A 15115-nucleotide genomic window follows, 5' to 3' on the forward strand; every position below is an offset into this window, starting at 1 on the left:
GGTTTGGGAAGGGAAGGGAGTAGGAAAAAAAAAAAAAGAAAAGAAAGGAAAGAAAACAAAAGAGAAAGTACATAATCCTGTCCAAACTCTCAGAATCTCAGGCACTCCACTCAGTTTTCTGTCCAGGTCTGCACTGTTCTTACTTTGTTAGAGAACAATAGGTAACCCCAAATTAACCATCTATAAAAATGATGGGCCAGGATAACAAAGGAAAACAATACATTTGTTTTCAATATTCCAAAGAACATTTCATATCCAAATCAGGCAATTTGATAAATAATATGAAGTACTAATAAATTTCAATAGAGGATAATGGTCTGAAATTTATATATTAAAAAATTAAGGACACTTCTCCAAATTCCAGTTGCTTTAAAAAAAAAAATAATTAAGTGTTCTCTAGTTTATTTCAACATTTGGAATCTCTTCTTAGACTACTGGAGGAAGTTTTTTAAACAAATGAGTTACTTTTCTCCAAAAACTAAATCAACCCATCAATTCATTTTACACAGATCATTGAACAACTACTAAATAATGACAGATTTTGGCCCAAGTAGATCTGGCCTAGGTCTGAGATTTTCAATCCAATGGAAAGATGCTTAATATCCAGCCCTTGTGTATTTTATAATTCCCATAAAAGTATCAATTTCTATGTGAATTATGTGAAACCTGAAAAGTTCTGTCATTTCAAGACTGAAGACAGACAGTTTTCCATCTCAGGTTTCTGTCTCTCCTCACTGCTACTTCAGTGCTTACTGCAGACACTCAGAGCAGCCTGGGCTTCAGGCACAGAGCAAGAAATGAGTGATGCAGCTGGCAACACATCCCTGGTTTCAAGCTTTGATTGAGCACTAGGGAATATGAAACACAGGCTCTTAGCAAGCTTTTTACAATGCATTTGATTGTGCTAAAGAAAGATGGAGGAATCATAGGAAGATATGAAATGGTCACGCAATTAGAGAAAAAAAATCAGTGTTATGCATGAGTGGATTTGTTTTATTTTTTGTTTGGTTTGTGGGATTTTTTGTTCTGAAAGTCATAATCTTCCTAGAAAAAAACAAAGAGAAAGGAGAGCAGTTAGTGCACAGGGATTGAGCACATCAAAATTGTGACACGGTAGTCAGAAGCAAGCATCCCTCAGTGTAATGCAGGAAGCAAGCTGTTTCACTATTCACTTTCAAAGGATGTTGTCCAGTTATCTGTTCTCCTGTCTCTTAATGACAGCCATTGTAAAACTCAGAAGTAATTTTTTAAAATTTTCATTGTTAAAATCATCCAGAGTATTCCAGAGTTGTAAAGACGATGTCTAACACAGAACTGCAGTATGTTGTGATCACACTATAGAGACTAGATGTAGGGACAAGAACGAAAAATTACACTTTGTTTCTCTGGATCCCATTGAACCATCTCAACTTGAGAACAAGTCCATGGAGAAGTGCTTTCTAACACACTGCTATAGATCAGATGCAAATATTTTGTTAGAAGGAATATTTACACCATTCTCCCCACTCCAAAAAACCTGTCACATTTGCAGGTGTCCCAAAGAATTATACTTAGGGAGTGTCTACTGTCTAAGCCTATACCTACACCAGCAAGTTTTCCTAATTATGTGTGTCTGGATATGACATATTGCAAATCTGGCTATTAGGCTCACATTCTTGCTTGCTGGCTTCCAGTTAAGTCCATAGTCCCAAACAGATTTTCTCAGTGTATCTTGAAGCATGGCTCTTGTGCAGAAAGATCTTTCTTTGGGAAAGACCTTGTGTAGCCTAGATCTCATGAAGGCCAATACACTTGGCATTTCTGCATGCTTCAGAGTCTTTAGAGGGGTGCCTTGTCAGGGAGATGACAGCTGGACACAGACAGAGTGATTGTTAATAAGGGCATTTATTAGAGTCAGCTGTCAAGCTGTTAGACTTAGATATGCTTTAAAAAAATCACTAAGTGGTGTGCTATGAAGAAAATATTTTTGCTTGTGTAGTCTGAATGATAAATATTAGTCATATGCAGTATTGTTGACAGTTCTTTGAGAGGAAAACCTGGATACTATTTTAACACATACCAGTACACTTGCATCTATTTTGTATCCTTAACATTTTTATTACGTGCAAAAAGGCAAGTAAAACAAATTAAACTCAATCATTCCATGAAAAACAAATATAGAAGTATGCCACCTGTTAGTCTGATAACAAAAATATTTTACAAACTTCTTATTAACATACTAAAAGACCTTTTAAAAGCAATAAGGGGATTTATTATGGTGCTAAGAAAAGCATGTTGAGAAGTTAAAAAGTATTAAAAACATTGAACAGTATTTTCCTGGAATTAAAAAAAATAAATAATGAGTATGAAGAGAGTGCAAGCTGTTTATCATAGAACCACAGAATGGTTTGGGTTGGAAGGGACCTTTCAAGGGTCATTAAGGATCACTTAGTCCAACCCTCATGCACTGAGCAGGGACATCTGCAAGTGGATTAAGTTCCTCAGAGCTCGATCCAGCCAGACTTTGAATGTTTCCAGGGACTGGGCATCTACCTTCTCTCTGGGCTTTAGACCTAGGTTTATGGATGCTCTAGCCGTCAAAGATTTGCCATACTTCATTTTATTCTCCACATGTCCAGCACAAGTTGTTAAAGATGTGGTTTGTATTGTTTACTGTCCAAGAAAACATGCACAGCAGCACAAAGAGTGAATATTACTAGTGGTGCATTGGACGTGATAGTATTTTGGGTCAATTTATGCAATTATCTGCACCATTTTGAAGATGTCTGGTGCTGTAGGGCACTGTCCCCTCTGCTTCTTTCAGTCCCTCATCCTTCTGCCACAGATCTTCTGTTTCTTCTCCAGCGTTGGATCCTCTCAGTTCCTCATTGCTCACTCAGTTTTCTCTTTGCACTTCCTGATCTGAGTCAGTCTTTGAATGCTGTGAAAGGCTTCTGACAAAGACACTGATCAAGAAAGTTAACATGACTGTTCAAGGGGACAAAATAGTGATGAAATCCATCTACACTTTTACTTCCCCTCCATACTTTGTCGCCTATAAAGATTGTCTCACTGATATGTAGAAAATCAAAGCATTTTTCTTCCTTTTTCTTTGTAAGTGCAGTGATGCTGCAGAGATTTTCTCCTGTGTGGCAATCATAGTTCCTAGCCATGGGGAATGGTGTTTAAGATGAGCCTAAAGCTACGTGAATTTTTATAGGGAACAATTTAAGGAACAAATTACAGATGATGTGGTTAAGGCTGCAATTTTTATTCCTGAGAGTGATAAAAGACTTTTTATTGTCCCTCTGCTACTTAATTGTACACAGAAAGGATCTCCATGGATTTCAATGCATGTTGGCATTCAAAAGTATATGGGGCAAAAGAACTACATGCGTTTTTACTAAAAATCCTGAGAGTATCTTCTAGAGTGTCCAGGACATTTGTCTACAGACCAACTAAGACAGGTATGTTTCTGCTGCTTAGCAACACATACCAAAAAAACAACTCTCTTTTCCTGTCCTTGTTTCTATGCCAGCTATGTTACCTTTAACTCTTTCTCAGCATGTTCATGGTCTATCTGGGACCAATACACTGTGTTTTAATGTAATATGCCTTTGTATTCCTTTTTAGAAGAAGCACGGGATTGGTCCATCAAGGCACAGATATTCAATTAGGCAAACGTGTTTTTGTTCATAGTGGTGAGGCATAGCTTTGCTGGTAGGGATGTAGCTGTCTTATTACTGTTTATAGTATCAACATTCAACAATGACTCCAAAGTTTTCTGGAGCTGTATGCAAAACATACCTCTCAATATTAAATAAAATAATAATAAATAGTAAATAAAAATACTATAAATAGATTTGTAAAAGGAAATGGTTCTTTTAAGAGTCCCTAAAGTCCATCTGCCCTTGCAAAATGGTGGAAGATTGGTGTTGGACCAAATAAAAAGTCTCTGATATGAAATGCATGCCCTAACTACATCCATCATCTTTCCTGTGATCACTTTTTTGCTGTTCCTTTCAATTCTGTATAAAACAGCTGGAACATTTCAGTTTTTCTCCCTTTCACTTCTTCTTCATATACATTCATACAACTGCCCTTTTTTGTTGAAAACATGATATTCAGATCAGAAGTCAAGGTGACTCTGACCTGCATCATGCAAGTCTCTTTTGAAAGGTTAAGTCCCTGAAGCAGTTCCAGATTTACTTTTCTCAGCCCTCACCTTATGGAGGGTTTGGCCTATTTCTTTACATTTGCCATTTATTAATAATTTGCTTCTCAGCTTCATCATAATCCTATTTTGTTAATAATTTCTTGCAGTGAGTACTGTGCCTGCAATTGCCTCATGATTAGTCTTACCCCCCAACAAACTCTTTCTTGGGTTTGGCAGAAATAGAAGGTCAAGATGCTTTTGTTTTTCTTAGACAATGGCACATGTAAATAATTAGGACATAATGCTGTACAACAAGGTGTTTCCATAATGTCAAAGATAAAGGATATAGGAAAACTGAGAATTAAACTCCTGATCACTGGGACCTCCAGGCAGTCAGTGCAGAAGAAGACCCTGAGTAGTTACAGAGCAGCAACTGTTGTGTCGTTGTTAGAAGAGCAGAAACCAACACAGTTTTGCAACAGCTCTTGATTTGTCCTTGTTAGATGTCATCCTTGTGCATAACAGAGGCAATTTATTTTATGACAGAAGGGCTTGGTTGCACCTAGCTAGAGTGCATTATGTGGAACCACATTCAAGGCTACAGCAACAAAAGTTGAGTTCTTGCAAAAATCTTGAGGCACAGAGGATGAATACAACAGGCATTGTCATATCTGTAATATGTGCCCTTAAAACTGTGATTCATGACAGAACATAGAGCAGCCTCCCAGGCTGGAGGGTCTCACTCCCCCTGAAGTCATTACCAAAAATTCCACTGGAGATTAATTGGACCCTAGAGGTGAGAGGCCTTTGTAAGTAGCTGTTGAAAAGCAGAGGCATCCCTTCAGCAGTCTTACACTGCGTACAGTTGTTTCCTTTCTTTTCTTAATGGTCCTGAACTACTCCTGAATAGCATTCACTGAAAGCACCAGGAAGGAGAAAAAAATGAAACTACAGCAATTCTCCAAACCTTGTTTATTGAATGTCAAACTGAGAGCAGTTATTGACCCAGGGGGATTACGATTTATTCACAGCGCCAAGTAATTATAGAAGTGACATTAGATCATCATTTACACTCACAGTATAGTCATGAATGACAATGTCAGCTAAAACAAGGACAAATGAGCAAGGGCCTACAGTTTATAATATTCCCTAGAAGGATTGGACAGGGTGTAAGTAAATGAGGGTTATCTGGTCTAGTAGCTGCTTGTTTCCATCAGAAATTACCACCTGCTGTTCTTAGCGGCAGTTAACACTAATATGAGAATCCCTGAGCCAAAGCAATAAACTAACAGCAAATGTTGTTTTCTATTTTCTATCTTTTCAGTTAGGTAACAGATAGAGGAAATTACAGAAGAGACCTCTTAGGCAGAAAGCTTTGGTACTCAGCAAATGTGCTCTTTTATCAGGAAATTCTGTAATAGAGTTTTGCAAAACTTACAGCACTTGGTTAAATTCATACAAGTTATTCATTTACAGGTCAGGTAGCAGTCCCCTTTGAATGTTTTCCACATAGTGCTTTCCAGATTACATTCCAAAATATGCAAACTCATCTGCTAGAAATATGAGAACTCATCAAATTCGAAATACTTACTGGTCTCTGGCATCTCATTGACTTATACAGATGTGCAAGCAAAACTGAAAATCCAATCCAGAAACATTCCATAGAAAACACCTATCTAAAATTGTTAGTGTTAGGATAAACAATGGGACTTTTGACATAACATACCAGTTTTGCAAACAGGAAGGCTGAAGGAAATTTTTGGAGGTCATTAGGAGACAATTGTCAATGTAGTTTTCCACTAGGTAAGATTTCTCTAGACAAGATTGTTTTACAGAAATATTGCTAAGACCCCATACCAATGGTTTATGAATCCTAGCAGCTGAAAGACCAATGAACATAGAAGAGAGGAGCACAGGAACATACACATTAACCTCTCACTGCAGCTTGGATAGCTCTATTTAACAAGGCAGCGAAAAAGAGAAAACAACAAAGTACTCTGATCACCTTACTATCAAAGGATATCAAGAAGAAAGAATTTCACATGGAGTTAACTTTTCAGCTTCCTTTTTTCATCTTTATCCAATCTAAAAAAAAATATCAATTAGTTCAGCTTAGGAAGGGTACCCCTAACTAAATAAACAGCACAAAATTCACTTCCCTGCTCATTCAAATTAACATTATGTCAAACACTCTGAAATAAAGGCCTTTTTTTTACAGCTGCTATGGAAAATAGAAAATCCTGCTGTTCTTCTCTATTTTTCAATGGCAAGTTCTCCTCTGTTTGTAGGTTGTGGAAGATGGACACCAACAGCAAAGGAAAGACAATCCCAGAAAAAATTAAGGAAGGCATAAAAGGAAGCAGTGAGCTGGTCAGTAAATACCTTATTAGGTGTCTATTTATTATGTTAATTAATCCTAATTAACCATATCTGTAGGCACAGAAGCAGTTAAACACCTGAAATTTTCAATCTGCAAATGTCTTACTTACAACATCATTTATATGTGTATTCTGTGAACACACAAATGTTTGCACACAATCGCACTCACATAACCACTAAATTTTCCACACTATATGTTTTACATGGTATATACCAGTGATATATTTCAGGATCTGTATTACATAATTCCTTTTTTTGACCCCGCTGTTATTCTCCAGATTTAAATAAAAAATGCTGAATAACAGCTTATTGAAACTTCATTTGAAATAGAAGATATAGATAAATATTTACCAGTCAACAGTTATTGCATTGATTTGAAATAGAGCTTTCTCCTTTTTTCTCCTATAGCTTTTCTCTTTTTAACTACTTATAACTAAGAAGGAAAGAAAACTGTAAGAAAGTTATTGTATGAATGAGAATTTGTAACTGCCTGCTGCTTGCAGGTGGATCTACTCTTTCTTATCAGTTGCTAACCTAACCCTCAAGTTTTGAAAAATAGAATGATATTTAAAAATAAAATTTAAAAAACCCCACAAAGATTCATTCTTGTTAAGCTAATTTTGTTCCTGGAGAAAAAATTACTGTTGACCATAGCGGTACTTGTTAGGCCACACCTGGAATACTGTATCCAGTTTTGATCTCCCCAGTTCAAAAGAGATAAATTGGAGAGAGTCCAGCAGAGGACCAGCAAGGTACTGAGAGAATTAAAAACTTGACACACAAAGAAAGGTTGAAGAATTCAAGTGTGTGACAAGAAGGCTCAGGTGGACTTCTTTGTGGTTTTCCAATATCTGAGAGAGAGTTCCAGAGAAGATGGAGATACTTTCTTTATGAGAATGCATAGCAACCGGAGAAAAGAAAAAAGGCACAAGCTGCTTTAGGGTAAATACTGTTTGTGCATAAGAATAAGTTCTTCAAAATGGGAATTGAGAATTGGGATAGGTTGCCCAAAGGAACCTTCCTGTTGCAAATATTCAAGTCGTAATTTGATAAGACCCTGAATAAGCCCTTACTTTCTAGAGAAGTTTGTGGCAGATGATAACCGGAGATCCCTTCAAACCTAGATTTTTCCGTGAGCTACTGTTCCTCAGATATCCTTATGGATATGAAAAAGTTTAGTTTAAGCTAGTTAAACCTACAAGTCAAAATTTACAGAATTTTAGCTTGCTTCTTCATGTGTCTTTGGTCTGAAACAGGAACCATGTGGTCAGCAGTGCCACAAGCACAACTGCAGTTACCTGCAAGGAATATTTCCAGCAACTAAAGGAAGGGACAGCACTGGAAACACTAATGAAAACTGGCATGTAAAATAATCAAGTGTCTGCTCCACAGTGATGGAAGGGAAGAAACTATATTGTAGTCTCCTGGTGTTTTCATGCAGCCAGTGGTCAGTATGCATGAATAACTCTACACCTAGTGCTGCCTTAAGGTTTTTTTGATTTTTGATTTTTTTAAATTTTTATAGGTTTTAGAAGTAGTCATGTAGCGAAAACAGATTTTAGAAGCAGCTGCATTTATTCCCTCACCCTTTAGCACAGTAATTACACGTACATTCAATCCTCTTACCCCATTCCATATTCCCCCCTAAATTCCAGTAGCATATTTAGTCTTCTTTTCAAGGTAGGCCCTCATTTTGTTTAAGAACACCTGTTCCCTGGCCTGGACCACCAGATATCACCCAGAACTTTGGACAAGCTGCAAGGACAGTGTGCCCTAAGAAGATGAAGACGAGGCAGGAAGGGTCCCAAAACGCCTCCAGACTCAATTCCCAAGGGGTAGGTCGGGGAGTGGAACAAGGCAAAGGCTGGGGGGTGGATAAATCAGGGATTGGATGGACATTATTATAAAATTGTAGCACTGGGTCGAGGGGCAGGGCGCACGTGACTTGTAACCCCAATGCCTGAGAGGCATCATTAAAACCTTCCCTTCCCTTACCTCCAAATTAAGTTGCCCTGGAGTTTTCCTCCCTGAGTTTTCTTTAGGCAACACTAGCCACAGTATAGTTAGTTTTTGTGTGTATTTCAACACAAATAACTATTTTCTGTTGTCAATAAAGTTGGTTTTTTCTTTAGATAAATGTCTAAAACTGTAAAATATTACAAGAATATAATGTATGAATTTTGCCCAAGTGCTGTGCTTGTTCAAAAGAGGGACTCCTCTTGTATGGAATCCAACACTGTTTCTATGGTTCTAAATGTTGCTTATTACAATAAATTAAAAGAGATAAAAAATCTTATAATGAGACAATTTGGGATCTTGACAATTGGTTACCATTAAAGCCAGGGTTCAATCCATCTTCAAAGATCATCTGATTTGCATATCTGTTCTCAGGAAATAATTGTTGTTTGATGCAAAGTTTACCATTACACACTAACAACAAGTACAATGTTGTAGTGGACATTGAAATGTCCTATACCATAATTCAAATGTTCAAGAATCAATGCATTTTTATTCTGAGACAGATTAAAACTCTCATATTGTTCTAACAGCCTAAAGCCTATATTTCTGCTGCAACATAACTGAAGTTAGGTTAAGAAGCAAAATATCCTCATTACAGTATAATTCTGACACCTAATAGTTCGTCCACCTCACGCAATGCAACAGTAAGAGTGATTTGTATGCAAAGCTGCTGCAAAAACACAGGTTAACTTTAATGGATGTAGGATTTTACATCCCTATTTGTAACATACTCCTACACTGTCCCTTGTGAAGGAATTACAGTGTTAGTTAAACAATAACCCCTTAATGACAAATATCTAAAGTCTCAAATTCTCTTTTTCGACAGTGCAGGCTAGGAAGGAAGTCCATTGCTTTCAGTGAAGTTGAAAAAGAATAAAATACTTATCTTACAACATCTTTTTACTTTAAGAAAAAATGCAAAAACATCACAGTGTATAAACTAACATTGTTTTTTGGCTAAAATAAGAGGAACAGGGCTATGTTCTGTAGCAGGCTGGTCTCTAAAATATTCATATATGTCTATTTTCTGACAAGCACTGTGAACGTGAGCAAATCACCATTTCTGCTAGGAACAGAGATAATCTTTGCAAATAGACTTCACATCTGAAACATTAATATTTTATTATAAGAGTTACTTCATATAAATAGTCCTATAGCAGAAAAACTAGGTGAAACTTTGAGGGCTTTTTCTTGAAATTTAAAATTTCTGTTAATCTTAAATCAAATGGACTTTAATAGTCTAGTTATATAGAACTTAGTGAAGGAAGTAATTCTGTTTCTTATTTCTGTTTCTCAGCTAAATTCCATGGTCAAAGACCTATATTTTTTAGTTAATTTCATGGGAACAGAAGTTTTTAGCCTATGATGTGCAATGTTCATGGATTCTTATGAAGCCCAAGAAAGGCAACTAATAAAGCAATTTCAGAGATATAAGTTTTCATGCAACTGTAATGAGTATCCTAAATTTCTAAAGACGTCTACCTTTGTATTGGAAAGTTAATATTGCAAAAAATGTTTAATGCTACTGACTCAGGTTCTGCTGCTGAGTGCCTGTTGTGACTCACCCCAGAAAGAGGAGGGTAACCCAGGTTCTTATTAATAAATCCCTTGGGGTGGATTAGAGTGAAACGACACTGAATAATCGGTATTTGCAAACATATATATATATAAGGTTTATTTTGGAACAATTTTGTTTCAAAAGGTAAACAGGTATGTTGCCATTTTGGGTGTTATCATTCTATAGCAATACAGCAATATTAAAGCATCTATAGCAATAAAGCAACATTAGAGCATAGCAATATGACACTATAAAGCACAGCAATATTAAAGCATAGCAATATAGCATTGTTATTAAAGCATAAGGATAACACTTAAGGAAATGTATAAGGGAGAGAAAGGGAAAGAAAGCATAAAGGTGGAAAGATGTATGTACCGCCCATGGGGTCCAGTGATGAAACTTGGTAGTTGCAGCTTCTATGTCTGTTAGTTGAAGTGGTGGTCTTTATCTGTTGGGGCTGGGGAAAGCCCCCTGCCAAACTCAAAGATGTTATGAGTTATTATACACTTCCAGCTCCGGTAGAAACTCTCTATACCTCTCCAGGGCAGAGAGTTTTACAGTGGATAGTTCCACAGGCCATGCCACGAGCCTCCAACATCTCCAAAGACAGTAGGAGCTGCCTATTGTGTTTCAATCATTGTCCATCGTGGTCCAGCGCTTGAGATGTATAGCCCAGGCTAGATGTGTAGAGTTCATGTAAAGGACATGATAAAAGGGTTTTTCCCACCTTTCAGGACTTGCCTCTTCTTAGCCTCTTCCCTTCCTCAGGCAGGCATCTGCACCCAGGATAGCTGGACAATGGCACCTACTTATCTGATCCTTTACCAGTATTCCAGGTGGGGGTGGGCTTTGCTGGGTGACCAGCAGCTCCTTTTCAGTTTGCAATAGTCTTGTGGTGATCTTAGAATGTGTAAATCGTTAACCCTTTCAAGTCTCTTACAGTGTTTGATCACACCTTCTTTCTCCATCAGTCAGTAGAACAGCCTTGTTATAAACTTTAGGAACACAAGAGATAAAATGGCCATTCTGTGCCATATTTTCATTTAAAAGGCATAAGTGCCAGCAGAATGGTTTCAGAGGTGATAATAGTTTCATAACCACTTGTGTACTATGCAGTTATGGTTTTATGTGAATATGCCTTTAGGTCATATGTCCTGCACCTGCCATATTTTACCTGGTATAGGACAGGTATAAAATTAGACATGCATTTCCCAACAGTTTGGCATACGGGTTACACTTGCTTCTGTATTTTGACAGGTAGATCAATTATTCAGTGTAAAAGGCAAGTTACCTTGCAGAAATCCTACTTTGGAGATGTTTGCTCAGCTACAATGCAGTAGAAAAATATTTAATTTTTTCACCTCAAAAAGCAAAAAATTTTGAGTGGATGTATGTTTATTTAGGGCTGAGAAGACGCTTGTTTTCTCTGCCTTTTAAAGGGCTGAATATGATCATACTTGCAGATAAAAGTTGTGGCTTAAAAGTTCTGTTTTGTTTGATTCTGTGAGAGATGCTGTTACTAATTTAATTAAAAACTCATTCATATATACTGTTGTGACTATACAGAGTTATCCAAAGCTCTAAAACTCCAAATACTGCACAGACTTTTCAAAGTTGAATGTACTGTATTGGCAAGATTCATTGCACATTAAATATATTTTTTTTAAAAAGTATCTTCCCAGCCTATCTTTAACCACACAAGAATGGAAAAAGAAAAAGTCAAATCTTTTTGGTTTAAGAAATGGTATTTATTGTTATATTCTGTTTTACTTTTTCTTCTGCAATGTATAAACACAGACAAATAAAAAACCAGAGAATTTCATTTCATTATGCTGTTTCAAATAACAGTTTAGTTTATAAAGCTTATCTAAAGAATTGATTAGATTTTATATTAGTCTGTACCTTCAGAAGAGTAAATAATGATATATCACAAACGCTAAATGGCTCAGTGTTGTCCTAAAATGTTTACATTTGCCTCAGTAAGCCTATCAGGTATCTGAACAGGCTTCTGACATCTTCTTTGAAGGCTTGACTTTTTTTTTCCCCCCAGAAACCTTGGCCTTAAAACTATTGCAATTGCCAGGCCTGTTAGACTGGTAGAAATGTTCAAAAAATATACATATGAATGTGAAATATTATCCAAAGTGGGTTTGTTTTAGGGAGGATACTGCATAACCAAAATAAAAGTCATTCCATTGCAGTCATATGTTGAAGAGCAAGAATCAGAATGGGAATGGTTCCAGGCGTGGAAAAAGATATACAGCAATTGAGAAAGGACTTTATTATATGGACTTTACAGTTATGATGTGGTTTTAAATATGTGCATTGTATGTTACCCCTACAAGTTGTAACTGCCCAGGCATGCCACGAGTTGTCTGCTCCCTGCTTTCCCGCTGCTCCCTCTGATTGGCTGAGAAAGCTGCAGTGAGGAGAGAGTTACCATTGGACCTTTCCGCTCCCAGTTCCTCCCCCTTCTCCTGAGTCCCTACTCCTATTTGTTCCCTGGTTGTCTGTCTCACGCTCCACCCCATTTTCTGGCCCTCTCCACGCCAGAGCTTATATAAACCCTTGCACACCTTCATTAAACAGCCATTACACCTCAAACCTCGCTTGGACCCTTTTGTGCAGTGTCGCAGTCCCACACCCCTCCCCCACGGACCGTGGCAGTCATATATATTTTGGTATGGCCAGCATCCAGCCTCTGACTAGAAACAGACTGGACACAGGACTTCAGGGACATCAGAAAGCTTTATTTATTTTTCTCCTGTCTACCTATATAATCAAGAAAATTGTGGGGTCAGCAATCCTACAAAGTTTCTTGTGCATTACAGAGGATGAGGTCATAAAGTCTTAAATTCTTTTCTCTATCTTGTTTGTTTGTTTGTTTTAAACCTTATTGCTTCCCAGATTATTTTTCATGGTTCTTAGAATGCAAAGACTAAAAGAAACGTTATGGAAATTTTCATAAGAAATACAAATAAAGAATTCTCTCTATTTTCTTCTTATACTCAGAAAAAAGGAGAAAATATGAACTTAAGAGTTTTTGAAATTGCCAGTTTTATTTTTGATCTTTCTTATCCAAAATAATTTCTTCCTCTCTAACCATATTTTTAGTTGTTTTTTAAGATTTATCATAGCCACCAAATATGTGCTTTGACATATCCATATTCCCTCTTAATTATCTGCTTTCAAGGTCTGTAGATAACTAATTCTGGATTTTTGGGCTTTTGTAAAAGGCCTCTTAAAGATAGCATTTTGCTGCTAATAAGTCAATATAGAGAAAAATGTCTGTGGCTCTTGAAATACAGTGTTCAAACAAACTAATAGCAATAAAAAAAAAAGCAATCTTATCAGATAATTATTAACTGCACATTAGGGAGCGGGTTTGACTTGTCTTTTAGAAAAGTTTTTCTAGATACATAAGGGAAAATTGTAATCACCTGGCTTTTATTTTGCCAGCAAGACAGGAAGAAAAAACTGTTCCTCTATTTTGCATTACTCAGACAGTTAACAGTGGGGAAAATAATTTTTCATTTATAGTTCCATCCTATACATACAAAGCCACAAAATTTAAGAGGAGGCTTCACGAATACATCTTGATCTTCTAGAGCACAGTGGAGGAGTACCAAACCCAGATTGAAAAATCAATCTTTCCCATTCTCAGGTCTGCCCTCTTCCCTCATCTCTCTCCCCACCAAAAAAACCCACAACTTTTAAAAATAGTGCTGTTTTTCTTTTTAAAAATTACATTGCATACTGAAGTTTCAAGGTTTATCTCTTCCCATTTTGCTCTACACCAGGAGCTCTGGAACCTTACTAATACTTTCTATTTTTAAAATAGATGATCATTTAACTCCAGGAATTGCAATTTAGAGGGAGGCAGGGTCATTGTCCCTGTTTCAGCAGTGTAGTGAAAGCAGGGCAACAGCTGTCCATGGAGAGAGCCAAGGGGCTCCCCTCTTTCCTCACCCCATTGCTCAGTAGGGAGTGAGATCTGTTTTCCACTGATTAACAGGGAACGAGACCTCAGATACTTATCCCAGTCTATTTCTGGGGGACTCCAAATTCTGGAGAATACAAGAATTACAGTGGAGTCAAAATGTTAGGTGAGATCTAAGGCTCTGGGGACATAAAAAGCCCCAGTATCCTTCCATCCCTGGTGTGCAGGTACTTCCCAATCAAGTGGGAATCAAACAGCAAACATTGTCTTGTTTATGGGTAGATTTTACCAGATCTTCTTTTCTGTTCTCTGTTAGGGGAGGATCATATCACATAACATGATATGCCACCTATATATTTTTCCTATTTCCTTAGAAGACAAATGGATGCTGGTTATGCTGGATATGATTTTTTTTCAACCTATCTTACAAGCCAAATAACAATAGTAATATTATTATTATTGTTACTACTACTACTACAACAATAATAAGTACTTAGTTTCCAAAGAACTTCCACAAACAATACTGCATCTAGACAGCTCTATAAAAATTTGTTTACTTTTAGGCTAAAAAGCAGCAATCCAGCAGTAAGTAAAATGGAGTATTGTAGGAGAAGCACAAATTTGGTACGGGAAAACTTGGATTAACTGCAGCTTCTGCAAAAAGAGTCATGACATTTGTTTCTCCTACTAGAAAGGTTTCCCCTTAAAAGCATTCTGGGAATATAGTATAGCTCGGAAAGATGTAAAGACCAGGTGGAATTTACAGGGATTCGATATAAGGTTAGAAAGTCCGGCTATCTCAAAAAAACTATGCATTTATGTCACTAAATGATGCCCTGTGGATTTGGATTGCTCTCATATGGCCTTTAAAATACTGTCTTCAGCTTGCACCGAAGTCAATGAGTTGTCAGAGAACTCTGCAGTTCAGAAGAAATGAACTCTGTGAGGAGCCTAGTCTTTAACAAAGTGGAGTAAAAGTAAAATAAGTAAGACAATAGCTTACATGACTCAGTCAGGGATCTCACCTGGTGCCAGGTCTTATTTCTTCACCTCCTCGCTGAGTCTCTCTCCACCCACTCCTGAG

General features: G+C 37.1%; 1 long non-coding RNA gene across 1 annotated transcript in view; it reads left to right on the plus strand.

Moving 5' to 3' along the window:
- The window catches only part of LOC113953850, an 18418-nt gene extending 9611 nt beyond the window's left edge, over positions 1-8807 (plus strand). The window contains exons 3-4 of the long non-coding RNA XR_003530042.1: positions 4303-4305; positions 8796-8807. This is a non-coding gene — a long non-coding RNA (uncharacterized LOC113953850). The remainder of the gene's footprint in view (positions 1-4302; positions 4306-8795) is intronic.
- The last annotated feature ends 6308 nt before the right edge of the window (positions 8808-15115 follow it).

Source organism: Corapipo altera, unplaced genomic scaffold (genome assembly GCF_003945725.1).
Source record: "Corapipo altera isolate COAL_440 unplaced genomic scaffold, ASM394572v1 66, whole genome shotgun sequence".
NCBI lineage: Eukaryota > Metazoa > Chordata > Aves > Passeriformes > Pipridae > Corapipo > Corapipo altera.